Below are 12,634 nucleotides of genomic sequence, written 5' to 3' on the forward strand. Positions count from 1 at the left end.
GGTAAATTACTATATCTATGTTTAAATATTTGCTAATAGTCAGATATGTTAAGAAATATCCTCAGGATATTTTCACAGTTCTTAGATTGTGTATAGAGTTCTTACCTACAGTTGGCTATCTAGCTTTTACTTTCTTATTTTTTCCCCTAGAAAGACTTAGCAATATGGAACTAAAATTCATTGTAAGTATGATGGTCCATTTTAAGCAATACTGATTAAACATATATTTTTTTTCCTTCCAAATAATTTTAAAGCTTAGTATATTGTTAATATTCATTTAACATGATCATACTTACTGAGAACACAGTCTTCTATTTCATAAACAAAGTGCAATATATTTTCCCATCACTTCATGCATATGCTAGCTGAATGTTTTCTATGAAATTTTTTGCTTTATTTCTGAAAATCAAGTTATTAATGTGGGGATCAGTTTATTGCTTACCCAATGTTTGTTAATACTTTCCTCATTACATATAGCAAGCTAGTTTTCCACTTGCTTTGTTCCATTTGTGTCCAACCATAACTATTACTCCTCCTGAAAACCTTTAGTTATTTCTTGTTATCTTTTACCTTACTCCATCCTATCTGGTAAGCTATTGCTATCCTCTTTTCATTTATACATCTAGAAACTATTTAACTGCATCATATATTCTTTAGAAGTTATTTAAGTTTGATATTTTCCAGATTTCTCTTTATCTTTCCTGAATTTCTTGACTTCTGAAGACGCATATGCAACTTGAGGTTTTGTCGGTTTTTAATTTTTTGCTTATTCAGGTTTTTTCCAAGTTCTTTTTTAATTAGGGACTTTTTTTTTTCCTAAGTTTACTTATGACTTCAGCTCAGGAGTCCTTTCCTGTGATTGCTTCAGCATACTAGCCTGGCAGGTAGAATGGGTAGGTTGTGACTTCAAGAGCAACAAAGAATCCAAGTACAATGACAACCCTCTATACTATACAGTGTAACAAATATTCCCAAAAGAATATATAAGAAATAAAGTGTAAGATGAATCCTATTTAATGCTGTCCATCTGGAGAACTAAACTGATCCCATCCCTTCGTGGTTTGCTGTGGAAATTTCTTAAGCTACAGGCTGGGCAAGAGAAAACCTGGAAGAACAAGCATAAGGAACCTCACAAGTTCAGCACAAGGCTTATAACAAGCCTTGGCCTGAGGCCTCACAAGTTCAGTACAAGGCTTATAACAATACTGTAACCAACTACATTTTAAAGAACAGAAGTCTCTAGATTCGCAAATTGCAGAGAAATAACTATTTTGGCAGAGGAGAGGAAGCTCTTTTAATTTTTCCAGCAGTAATGAAAGTTTTCTGTGAAACCTATGCTTAGTCACTCAGGTCAGTCAACCAAAGACAAAACTGTAAGAAACCAGTCCTAAGTTCTAGTCCATATGAATCTTCTAGTTTGTTTGTTTGGGGTTTTTTTGAGGGGGCGAGGTTTGGTCTTACTGTCTGCCTACTATGTTTTTTTTTTTTACCTCATCCCTGCCAGTTACTGGCTGAATTTGGTGCTTTTTAGCTATAAAAAAACAAAATCATAATCACTGAATCTCATGCTGAGAAGGAAAAGTTCTTAAATGATTGTAATAATTTTTTATTTCTTTTAAAGCTACAACTGCTGTCTCTCCAGATGATAGTACAAAATAAAGTGTTCAGTATATGCTGTGGCATATTTTACTCCTTTTTTCTTCCTTTACATATGGCTTTTATCCTTTCAGAGGAGAATAGGAATTTATACACTACATGTCACTTTTTAAGCTGTACTGTAGAATTTACTTAATACCTGAATAAAAATAAACCGGAAGAAAATGAAAGATTTTAATAGCTGCCAAGTTAAATAAATTCAAAGAAGGGCCTAGGGTTTATTTGGGTTTTTTTTCCCCTTTACGCCTTTTAAGCATTTCAATCATGCAAGAGTAATGACTGTTTCATTTTGTTTTAACTGACTGAAGTAAGTTAGATTCAGTGTTCGTGTTGGTCTTCACAGAACAGAAAGATTTTATCTGAAGTGAAAATGCCACCAGTTTTTAGAATGGTAAAAATGCTTTTAAAGTAAATTATTTTAAAGGGGGAAATAGTATGAATCCAAATGCAATTAGACTTTTATAAGGATAGTCAATAGGCAATATTGACTTCTAAATAAAGACAAGCTACGGCCTGCTGTACTATCTAGGAACATGAATAAATGTTATATAAATACTGACTTAGCTTTATACATTGCCTTTACCATTATTCAACAAAAAGGAAGAAAAAGTATTTTTCTATAGCTAAAGGTAAAACATCTTCTGAATCAAGAACTACCTCCATACCATCTTTTCAGGCTACTCTGTAAATCATGGTAGTTACAATGTGGTATATGCAAAGTGTGTGACCATGTTACAGGTTCTAAATCCAGTAAAAGCCAAACTGTATGAATTAAGGAGGAAAAAGGAAGTTCAGTGATTTTTCAGGAGACTACCATCTTGTTTACACTTGAGCTTCATGTGCTGCCTTTATTGTGATCTCCTTCTGTGATCATGTCCAGAGTTATGAATATTAACAGTTACAGTAAGACAGCAATTCCCACTTCTGTACTGCTAATACTTGTGGTGAACATAAGGAAGATATGCCTCACTTTTGTTCCATTTACCTTTATAACCTTTGGGAATAAAATTCTGCAATTATGAATGCTTCAGTGCACAAGAAATAACTTTAACTTTTGATGCCTTCACAATAATATTTTCATATTACTCTTCAATATTATATTACACACTACAATATTACTCTGCTTTAACTTGATTCGGCTGAAGAGTTTGCCTACCTATTTGAAAATACACTATTTACATCATGTTTACCACTTCATGTTTTTGATATTACATACTACAGTCCCAGATCCACACTGGAACAGGCTCCCCAGGGTAGTGGTCACAGCACCAGCCTGACAGATTTCAAGAGGCATTTGGACAATGCTCTCACTCACTTGGTGTGACTCTTGGGGATGGTCCAGTGCAGGGCCAGGAGTTGGACTCGGTAATCCTTTTGGGTCCCTTCCAGCTCAGTAGATGTTATGATTCTGTGATTTTGTGATTGTAGTGGGAACTTTAGCACCTAGCTCCCATATAAGCATTTTGAACTACAGTGGAATCCCATGTTGAATGTTGAAAATATAATTTAGCTGTCCATATGTAGACAGCTGCATTTGAATTGTCCTAGTGTACCTGGCTGAGCTCCAGCTGTGATTCAGGCATACCTTGAGAGTGTTACCTACACATCACATCTGCCAACTCTATTCAGAAATTTTGGACACCCCACAATATTAGAGAAGCTGCTAGATGTGGCAGATAAATTAAGCCCAAATGTGGAATTAGCATGCTATATTTGTAAAGCATTCACATATTTACAATTGTCCTCTCCATATACTTGACATTATGTATTATGGGAAGATGATATTAAATAAGATGATCATAGCTAAAACAAGCTGGGTAGTATATTGCAGATCTTTAGGTTTTGAGTGTTGGAAAACAATAGCCCTGGATAGTTACAAAAAGGCAAGTCAAAGTTCTTGGCTAGATCATGCATCTGAGGTAGGGTAGACTGCAGGAGGAATAACTTGTCAACTGCCACAGCTATTCTGAGCTATGCCCCTCTTATCAGCCCAGCCACTCAGAAAATGTACAAAAGTCACAATTTTTATATTCAGCTGTCCTACTCCTTGGAAGTTTTATTTCCACTGCATCTACCAAGTTTAAGTAGCAGAGGCACCGTTCCATTGCAGTTTATAAGTGAATGTATTAAAGCTGACACCAATTTTGTGACATCTGATAGAATGAATTCAAACTGCTACAGTTCAGAAGTTGTTAGATGAATTCCTGAAGGAATTTTATACTATGCAAGGAGAAGCTACTAAATAAATGGGAAAATGAGCGGGGAAAGAGCAACCATAAACATTCTGCAGAAAGTTATACTCACTGCTATGTCAGAGCCCAAAGCTTTATTGCATTAATCTGGCTGTGGCCATTTGCTCACTAAAGCGACTAAATGTCAGCAGAAGAAAGAGTTCATTGGTTATAGCTCTTGATGCTTGGCTCACAAAAAAAATGCAGCTACATGGTCTTTAGAAAGGAAATGTCCATTGCACAATATGGCACATTATTATTGTTACAAAATTATCAGCTTATTCCCAAAGGCAGCGCCCACATACAAAAGTCAATTACAAATAAGATACATAACGGGAATGGGTAGGTTGGGAGAGCAGCACCCTTAGTATTTTTTTTTTTTTTTAATAAGACCATGCATGAAAAAAAAACTCAGAAGGGATTATTTTGCAGAAGGGAAGATGACAATGGTAGGCTGGGATATAATTAGGTCAATAGATAAAGAATTCCTAGTTTCTAATGAATGAAAGTCAGTGCTTTGTGCATTTCTATGTAAAATGAGGTAGTACCCAAAAATGTTATTTACAGAAGAAAAGCATTCCTATAATTACATAAAAAGTTATAATTCCCTCACTGTTCATGTTGTTGCTAAAGGCTGAATGGTCAACCACCTGAGTAATTACAGGGACATTCAGACTTTCAGGATGCAATTCTAAACTGAACATCTTCATTCCTGGCATGGAAAAAAAAAAAAAATGCTAATGCTTCAATTTATTTCTTTGCCCAGTAAGAATGCATCCTGTTTCACAGCAGTGTTTGCAAATTGCTGTGCAGGTCCACAACAATTCCCTTGAATGAACAAAGAATATTGTTCTTACCTAAAAAAAGACTTTTTCCAAAGCAAAAATGAGATTTATGCGTCTGCCTCAGGACACACTCTTGAGTTTCTTCAGTTAAACTGAAGAACTCAGGCTTTTTTATCATTGTGTTTTACATGCATACCAAGGACTTTTCAAAAAGAAGAAATGACCTGTGAAAATAGGAGTAATAATCCAAATAATTATTGAGGGTTGTTTTTTTGTTTTTAATTTTCCTCTTTAAAATATTTATTTCATAGATTTTATACTGTAATTTTATGCAGTAATTTGCAGGCCATATGCCAGTGCAACATCATCCCTGCCCTTCCTTTGTTCCTATACTTTGTTTTTTAAATACTGTAAATCAAGTAATTAAACTTGGCATTACGGAAAATGTAGTTAGCAAGAAGTAATTCATATTCATTTAGAGACTAATCACATAATTTTGAAATTATTATTAAAAAGATTTTGTTTTGAAAAAGTGTGCTACTTCATTTCTTCCATTCATTTCACATATTTTAAAGGGAAGAGAAAGAAAACCTTTCAGTATTTCCTTGTGACAACATCACAGAACAATTTTTTTTTGGAAATGGAAAATTTAATATATTTGCATATTGTCACACAGCTCTGCTGATGTTTGAGGGGAGAAATATATGAGTATTCACTGCTTTATGAGATTACATTAGACACATTCAGTAGTTTTGTAAAAAGCTCTGAAAATCATAGTTATACTGGGAACATGTGACAAATGAATTGTATTTTTATACACAGGTGCCAGTTTCTTTCCTTCCACAGTGAGATGTGGTAGAGAATTGAAAGAGTAAAAGTGAGTAAAGTCATGGGCTGAGATAAGCTGCATACACAAGCAAAGCCAATCAAGGAATTTATTCACTACCTTCCATGAGCAGGCGGGCTTTTAGCCATCCTCTGAAAAGAAGGGCTCCATCACGTCATAGCAGTTATCAGGGAAAACAAACACTACCACAGTGACCACCCTTCCCATTCCTTCCTTCTTCTTCACCTAGCTTTATTCTAAGCACGATACCAGAGAGTCTGGGATATCCCTTTCTTCAGCTTGGGATCAGCTTTCCTGGCAGTCCCCTGCAAGGTCCCTGTGCACCCCCAGCCTTGTAGCTTGTGGGTTGGGGTGAGGAACAGAAAAGGCCTTGGCTCTGTGTAAGGGCTGCTCAGCAATAACTAAAACAACCCTGTGCTATCAACACTGTTTCCAGCACAAACCCAAAACATAGCCCGTGCTGGCTACTGTGAAGAAAATTACCCCAGCCAAAATCAGCACATAAATGGAAAGCAAGAGCTTTTAGTTTTAGGCAGGTGCATGTACTTCAATGCACTCATGTTGCATATTTATCTCTAAATACTCTGGATATTACACATGATAAGGTGAGATAGAATAGGCCCACAATCAATGTATGATGAAAGTGTTATCTTTGCACTGTTGATGTGCCTGTGATTAGATGGAGTCCATTAGAATATTCAAACTCATGTCTCAGGGGAATTGCAAGGTTACTGATATAACAGCCTTGAAACCCAGGCGCATTCCCTTGATCTTTTTAGATCTTTTGTTAATAAACTGAAAACTTGAAAACATTATTGTTAATTAAGATCTGAAGAAAGAGTCATGACAGCAAGAAAAAGCATCCCTTTTTTGAAGCTTTCTTTTATGGAATGACTGTGCTGACTGGCAAGACCAGATGCTGTATATTAAGCATGCACCACACTAAATCAACAATTCTCTTTGTTTTGGAACCTTTTATTTCCTTAGCTCTTTTGATACTACTTGTCAAAAGCTTCCTTACATGAATATTTTTCAAATAAATACACCTTTCGAGCCTTCTTTTCTGTCAAGCTTCTTAGGATATTTTTTTCATATAGAGAATGTTTTTAGATTAATTCTCTGATATCCATCTCCTCTTGATATGCAATCAATGTTTTCATTATTTACTCCTGTTAGTTGGACAGTTCTTACTGTCCCTTCAGTGTGTGAGGACTGCAGACAATGGAAATTGGGATTCTGAATGCATATTTCCCCATGTTTGTTTGATATAGTATCTCAAATTCCCCCTTTATTTGCCAAGAAGGAATATTTTCTTTATTTTGGCTTACTAATTACCAGGTCTTCTTAGACTTACAGTCTCATTTGAACTGAAAGATAGTATTCAGTTAAAAGAAAAAAAACAGACAAGAAAAATGGACCTTGCTGTAACAGGCATTGTTTAATTTGGCTCTCTGGGGCTGCCTACAAATTCTCCTTATTCTTAGTTGTAGAAACTGCTAGCCTGGAAACAAGTCAGTGAAGAAAGGAAATCTAATTTCTTGCTGTTTAGCTTTTTACACAAAATATGAAAGTCAAGTTTCTAAGCATCTGCCTTTACTTGATTAAATTGCTGTTAAAGTTTGTGGTTCTATCTAAGCCTCTCTGAACTGATGACTTCATTATTTTGATAATACTAAGGACATATCTGTAAGGACTATATATATAGTTTTCCAATTGTATGGCAAATGAGAACAAACCTGAAAATGAGAATAATAATTTAATTCATAAATTAAAATGATCAACTGATCATTTACTGTAAGCAAATTACAGTGTTTGTGCTTGTACCAAAGAAAGTAAATAAAAAAGCCTTGAGAGCTCAAGAAGGTAGTCAGGTGTTTACCCAGCCTTTTTGGTTAAAGTCATTATTGGTCAGATTGGAGCCCAAAAGATTTTATCTCAGCTTAATATGAAACACTCTTTATGACACATTATGCATCTTCTTCAAAATTTTTGTGCTTCTGAATGTGAGTGCTCCAGCAGACTTACTGGTGATCTCTGGAATAAAGATTTGGCTCTAAAACTCAGATTCTTGTTCAACCTTATGGTATATAGGAAATAGAATCTTAGTCAGAAAGACTTTTCTTTTTTTTTTTTTTTTTGCCTTCCAGGACAGAGCATCACAAAAGAATATTGCAAACATTTCTAATATCCCAGAAATGTTCCCCAAATCTGTGAGTACCAGACTATTCTTAAAGTTTGAACCTGAAGCTGCTGAAAGGAAGCCCTGTTACTATTAGAGAATATTCTCTTTCTTAGTGATTATTCCATCTCTTATTTGCTACAAAATAACTCCACATTTTAATAAAATAGTTTAGAACAATAGTCAAGATGGATTAATAAAATGAAATTAAATTATCCTTTTATTTTCTTAGTCTAATAATAAAGTTTATAATGAGAATAGTTTCCAACAGATTGTATAATTTGCTGATTTTGCTTTTAACAAAGTGAAATATAAAAAAGAAAACATTTTTTAACATTAGCAAATAGGCCCAAACCTTGAAAGTACTGTTGATAAAATGTTTAGTGCAGGCTTTAATGTTAAAATCTAAAGTTAAATTTTTTAATGGTAAAACTGATGAACAGGAGCAACAGAGGGAGGATAGAAAAGAGTGAGAAACATTCGAAGGAACATCAAGGAAGGGCAGGAGGGGGACGAGCTCTCCATGTCAGAGCAGACATCCACACCACAGGGCATGGAGAACCCCATGCCATATCAGGTTTTCATTTTCTAAAATAATTGTAACCCATGGAGACCCCATGCTGGAGTGGAGTTTTTTTTCCCTGAAGGCACTGCAGCTAGTGTAAAGTGCCAACATTGGAGCAGGTGAAAAGTTTGAGAGAAAAGCAGCAGCAGAGAAGGAGAAATAGTGGTGTACTATCCATGCCCCTAACCATGCTGGTCAGTTGGGAATAGAGGAGTCAGGAGCTAAGGAATGAAGCTGAATTCTGAAGAGCCAATAGAGAAGGTATTGTTTCAATGTCCTTGAAGGTATTGTTTTTCACTGCCCAAATGTATTTTAATTGTCAGTAAATTAGATTATCTTTCCAAAGTTTAGTCTCTTTTGGTCCCAGCAGTAAAACAAGGGGTCTTTTCTTAGAGACATGAGTTTTCACATCCTATTTTCTCCCACTGAGGAGGGAAAAAAAGATGGAAGCAGGGTGCAAGCTTGGCCTTTATCCAACACTAGCCCTCTATTGTTGCCTAAGTCAGATGATGAACTATACATATTCTGTACTGGATACTATAAGATATCCAGTCAACTCAATGTTGGTGATTTTCATTCAGTCTTTTAACAATGAAGTAGTTAATTTGTTTCCAATCTCTTGAAAACAGTTTTCAAGACCAGATTTTATTATGTTCACTAATAAAACTAATCAAAAACGTCTTGAAAATTCTGTAAACTGCATTTATAGAATCACTGAATTTCAGAACCACAGAATGGTCAAAAGTGTGTGCTGGATGTTGCTTGGTTCAACCTCCCTGCTCAAACAGGGTCCTCTACAGCCAGTTATCCAAAGTCTTGTACAGATAATTTTTGAGTAATTCTGTGAATGGAGACCCCACAACCTCTCAGAACAAGCTCTCTTAGTGCTTAGTCACCCTCACACTGAAAAAGGGCTTCCTGTTTTTCATATAGAGCTTCCTGTGATTCACTGTGTGTCTGTTGCCTCTGCTCCTGTCACTGGTCACCACTGGAAAGAGCCTGGCCTCATCTTCTTTGTACCTTCATTTCAGGTGTATTTTGATGAAATGCCCCCAAGAATTCTTGTTTCTAGGCCAAGCAGCCTCCGACTTTTGTCTTAGGAGATCTGCTCCAGACCCTTCATCATTTTGATGGTCCTTTCCTGTAATGTCTCCTGTGTGTCCATGTCTCTCTTGAGCCCAAGGCTGGACACAGTCTGTCAGGTGTTGCATCACTAGTGCTAAATAGAAGAATCATCTCCCTCAATCTTCTGGCAGTATTCCTAATGCATCCCAGGATACTATTTGTCTTCTTTGCCACAAGGACGTATTATTGGTTCACGTTCAAGTCAGCGTCTGCCAGGACCCCTAGGCCATTTTCTGAAAGGCTGCTTTCCAGCCATATGTTGGCTTATCAGAGAATATATGGATTCACAATAGATCAAGGAAATTACCTAGTGGAGGAAAATCCATCTATTCAGGTAGTTAAAACATTTTTACATATAGTTCAGTTATCAGAAAAAAGAAATCAAAATATCCTTTACCTGGTTATTCAATACGTCAACATTTATACCTCCAGAAATGGACAACAGAAATGGGATTCCTTTGAAGACTATTAAAAAAACTCCATTCTATTAAGGTTCTGAATATTATTAAGTATATATATGTAAATAAAGTGTATGATGATCTCTACATTTCAGTGAATAGTAACATAAGGTACAGAAGATTACATAATAGATTGTGCCAACATCCATCTGTCTTGACATACCCAATAGTCTTTTGTCTTGTAAAGTCAAACTCATCCAGGAGTATAAATACAGTATCATACAAACATTAAATATATGACGGCAAATTTAAAGATTAGCACTTGAGTATTAACCCTTTTTTGTGTGTGTGCATTAATCATAGAATCATAGAATAGTTTGGGTTGGAAAGGGCCTTCCAAGAGATGACCTAGCTGGAGCAGCCCAGCCATGGACCCTCTATTAAACTGGATTGCTCAGGGCCCCATCCAACATGGCCTTGAACTATTCCAGGGAAGGAAAATTACAAAAAATGCAGCATGAGGTCTTACTATAAAAACATTGCTTGATCTAAAATTGGTTTGTTTGGTTTTTTTCATGACCTAGTTTGTAGCCATTTAGTCGGTACTTCATAAATATCAATATTAAAACATTCACCACTTCTCAGTTTGCGGTACTTGCTGATTCATATTTATTTTCTATGAATTAGTTTATCTTATTCTTAAAAGTTACTAAAGCTGCACCCCACTGTCAGAAAAGAAAGCTCATATTATTTTATAAACTAAGACTGTGAGATTAAAGATTAACCACCTCTAAAAGACAATATGTTATTCTCAGCACTTTGTTAAAATGATCACGAGAGACTGGGAAAGAAAGAATTTTCTTCCACTTGAAACTAGCGGAGTTAGGGTTTTTGTGCCTTTATCTGCAGTGTGAAGAATTCTTTCTTCTGAGGATCATCTGGGCATATTTCACTCTTTTTCAGGGGTTTAAAGCACTGCTTGAGCTTTTGATCTCTTTGGAAAGCGTTTGTGCTGGTTTGTTGGTCTGTTGGTGAACTGTCTGCTCTGTGAACTACAATATACTCGTAGGATTCTGGGGATGACTAGTCCAATGTTTAATGTCTGTGTGTTCACAACTGCAGGAGACATATTCAGTGACCAAATCACCATTCTTTTTCTCCTATTTTCTTCAGTATGAAAGATGATGAACCCTTTTAAATGTGTTTTAGTTATGTTAAAGCAGTAGAATTTTGGCATTAAAAAGTGTTCAGTTTTCATATTCTAGGAACTCTTTGTGTGTGGGGAGGATAGGTTAGGATATATTTGTGTAAACCTAAGGTTTGTTTTCTTGATTTATAGTTGAGCACAGATTTCAAAAACATATTAGGACAAAATTCATCAAATCAAGCACCCTGAAAACAAGAAAACTGTGGAAAATTTGGCAGTAGTTTGTGGCAATGTTCGCAGGGGTCTTAGGATGAGGGAAGAGACAAGAAAATTGACTCCAAGTTCAGAAGGCTTGATTTATTATTTTATTATATATATTATATTAAAAACTATACTAAAAGAATAGAAGAAAGGATTTCAGAAGAAGGCTGGCTAAGAATAGAAAAGGAATGAATAACAGAGGCTTGTCTCTGACTGAGACAGTCTGGACACGTGGACTGTGATTGGCCATTAATCAGAAACAACAACATGAGACTAATCACAGATTCCCCCTGTTGCATTCCACAGCAGCAGATAAGAATTGTTTACAGTTTGTTCCTGAGGCCTCTCAGCTTCTCAGGAGGAAAAAATCCTAAGGAAAGGATTTTTCATAAAACATGTCGGTGACAGTAGTTCAGAATTGCATGGGTATTATATCTCATGATGTTACTTCAAAGACTGTCTTAAGAATCTAATCCTTGTACTAGAGTTTGTTATAATACCTAATTGCATGCTCTCTATCTAAGTTACTTGAAAAAATATGTATTTTAAAATAGGATTCCCAAAATATACAACTCTATGAATAGTAATTTTTCAAAAGTGCATTTCAGAATAATTTTTTTCAGCTATACAGAATAATAATTTCTTTTTTTTACCTTAGCACTTCTGCAAATATAAATTTCTTCCAAACAGATCCCTTTTTTTTTTTTTTAAGATCATTAACTGTTTTATTTAAATAAATAGTAAGTAAAGCACTGGTTCTGTAACTTGCCCAAAAAGTATGCCACAGGAACTAATTTTTTTAATATAGTTTTCTTATCTACATGTGAGTATTTGAAATTTTGATTTAAGTCTTGATTCAGTCTGGGGTTTCTTAGTTTTCAACTTACAGAGCAGGTCATGTGGATGAAGTAATCAGTCTGAATCATTCAGCTGACTCATTTTTTATCCTAGACTAATTAATTAGTAGATTTGATAGTAGTTTTAGCTTCTACTGAGACAAAACTGAGCTCTGGATCCATGTCTTTTTAGTTCCAGGTAGATTTCATCAACAAGGTTGAAAACTTAAGATCTTCCAGACAGAACAACACAACTCAGCTTTACTGATGACAGTAAATATTATCAGTAAAGAAGGGTATGAAATGGCTTTAGATGAAGACAGAACAATTTTGAATTCAAAGATATTTACAAGAAGAAAAGAAACAGCCTAATCAGAAATGTTTTAGGTGTGCTTTTCCTTGGACAGAGAAATTCTTATTCAACTTTTGATTTTCACTCACATTTAGCATCTCATGCAAAGATGATTCTCTAACCCACTTTAAAGGGTCAGACTTCATGGTCTTCAGTCTTTAATAAATCTCAGATGTTTTCTATGCACTCTTACTCATTCTCCTTCATCTGTTTTCTCCTCTGGGGTCCCATCTAATAGTCTATTGACAATAT

Source organism: Haemorhous mexicanus, chromosome 3, assembly GCF_027477595.1.
Source record: "Haemorhous mexicanus isolate bHaeMex1 chromosome 3, bHaeMex1.pri, whole genome shotgun sequence".
Lineage (NCBI taxonomy): Eukaryota > Metazoa > Chordata > Aves > Passeriformes > Fringillidae > Haemorhous > Haemorhous mexicanus.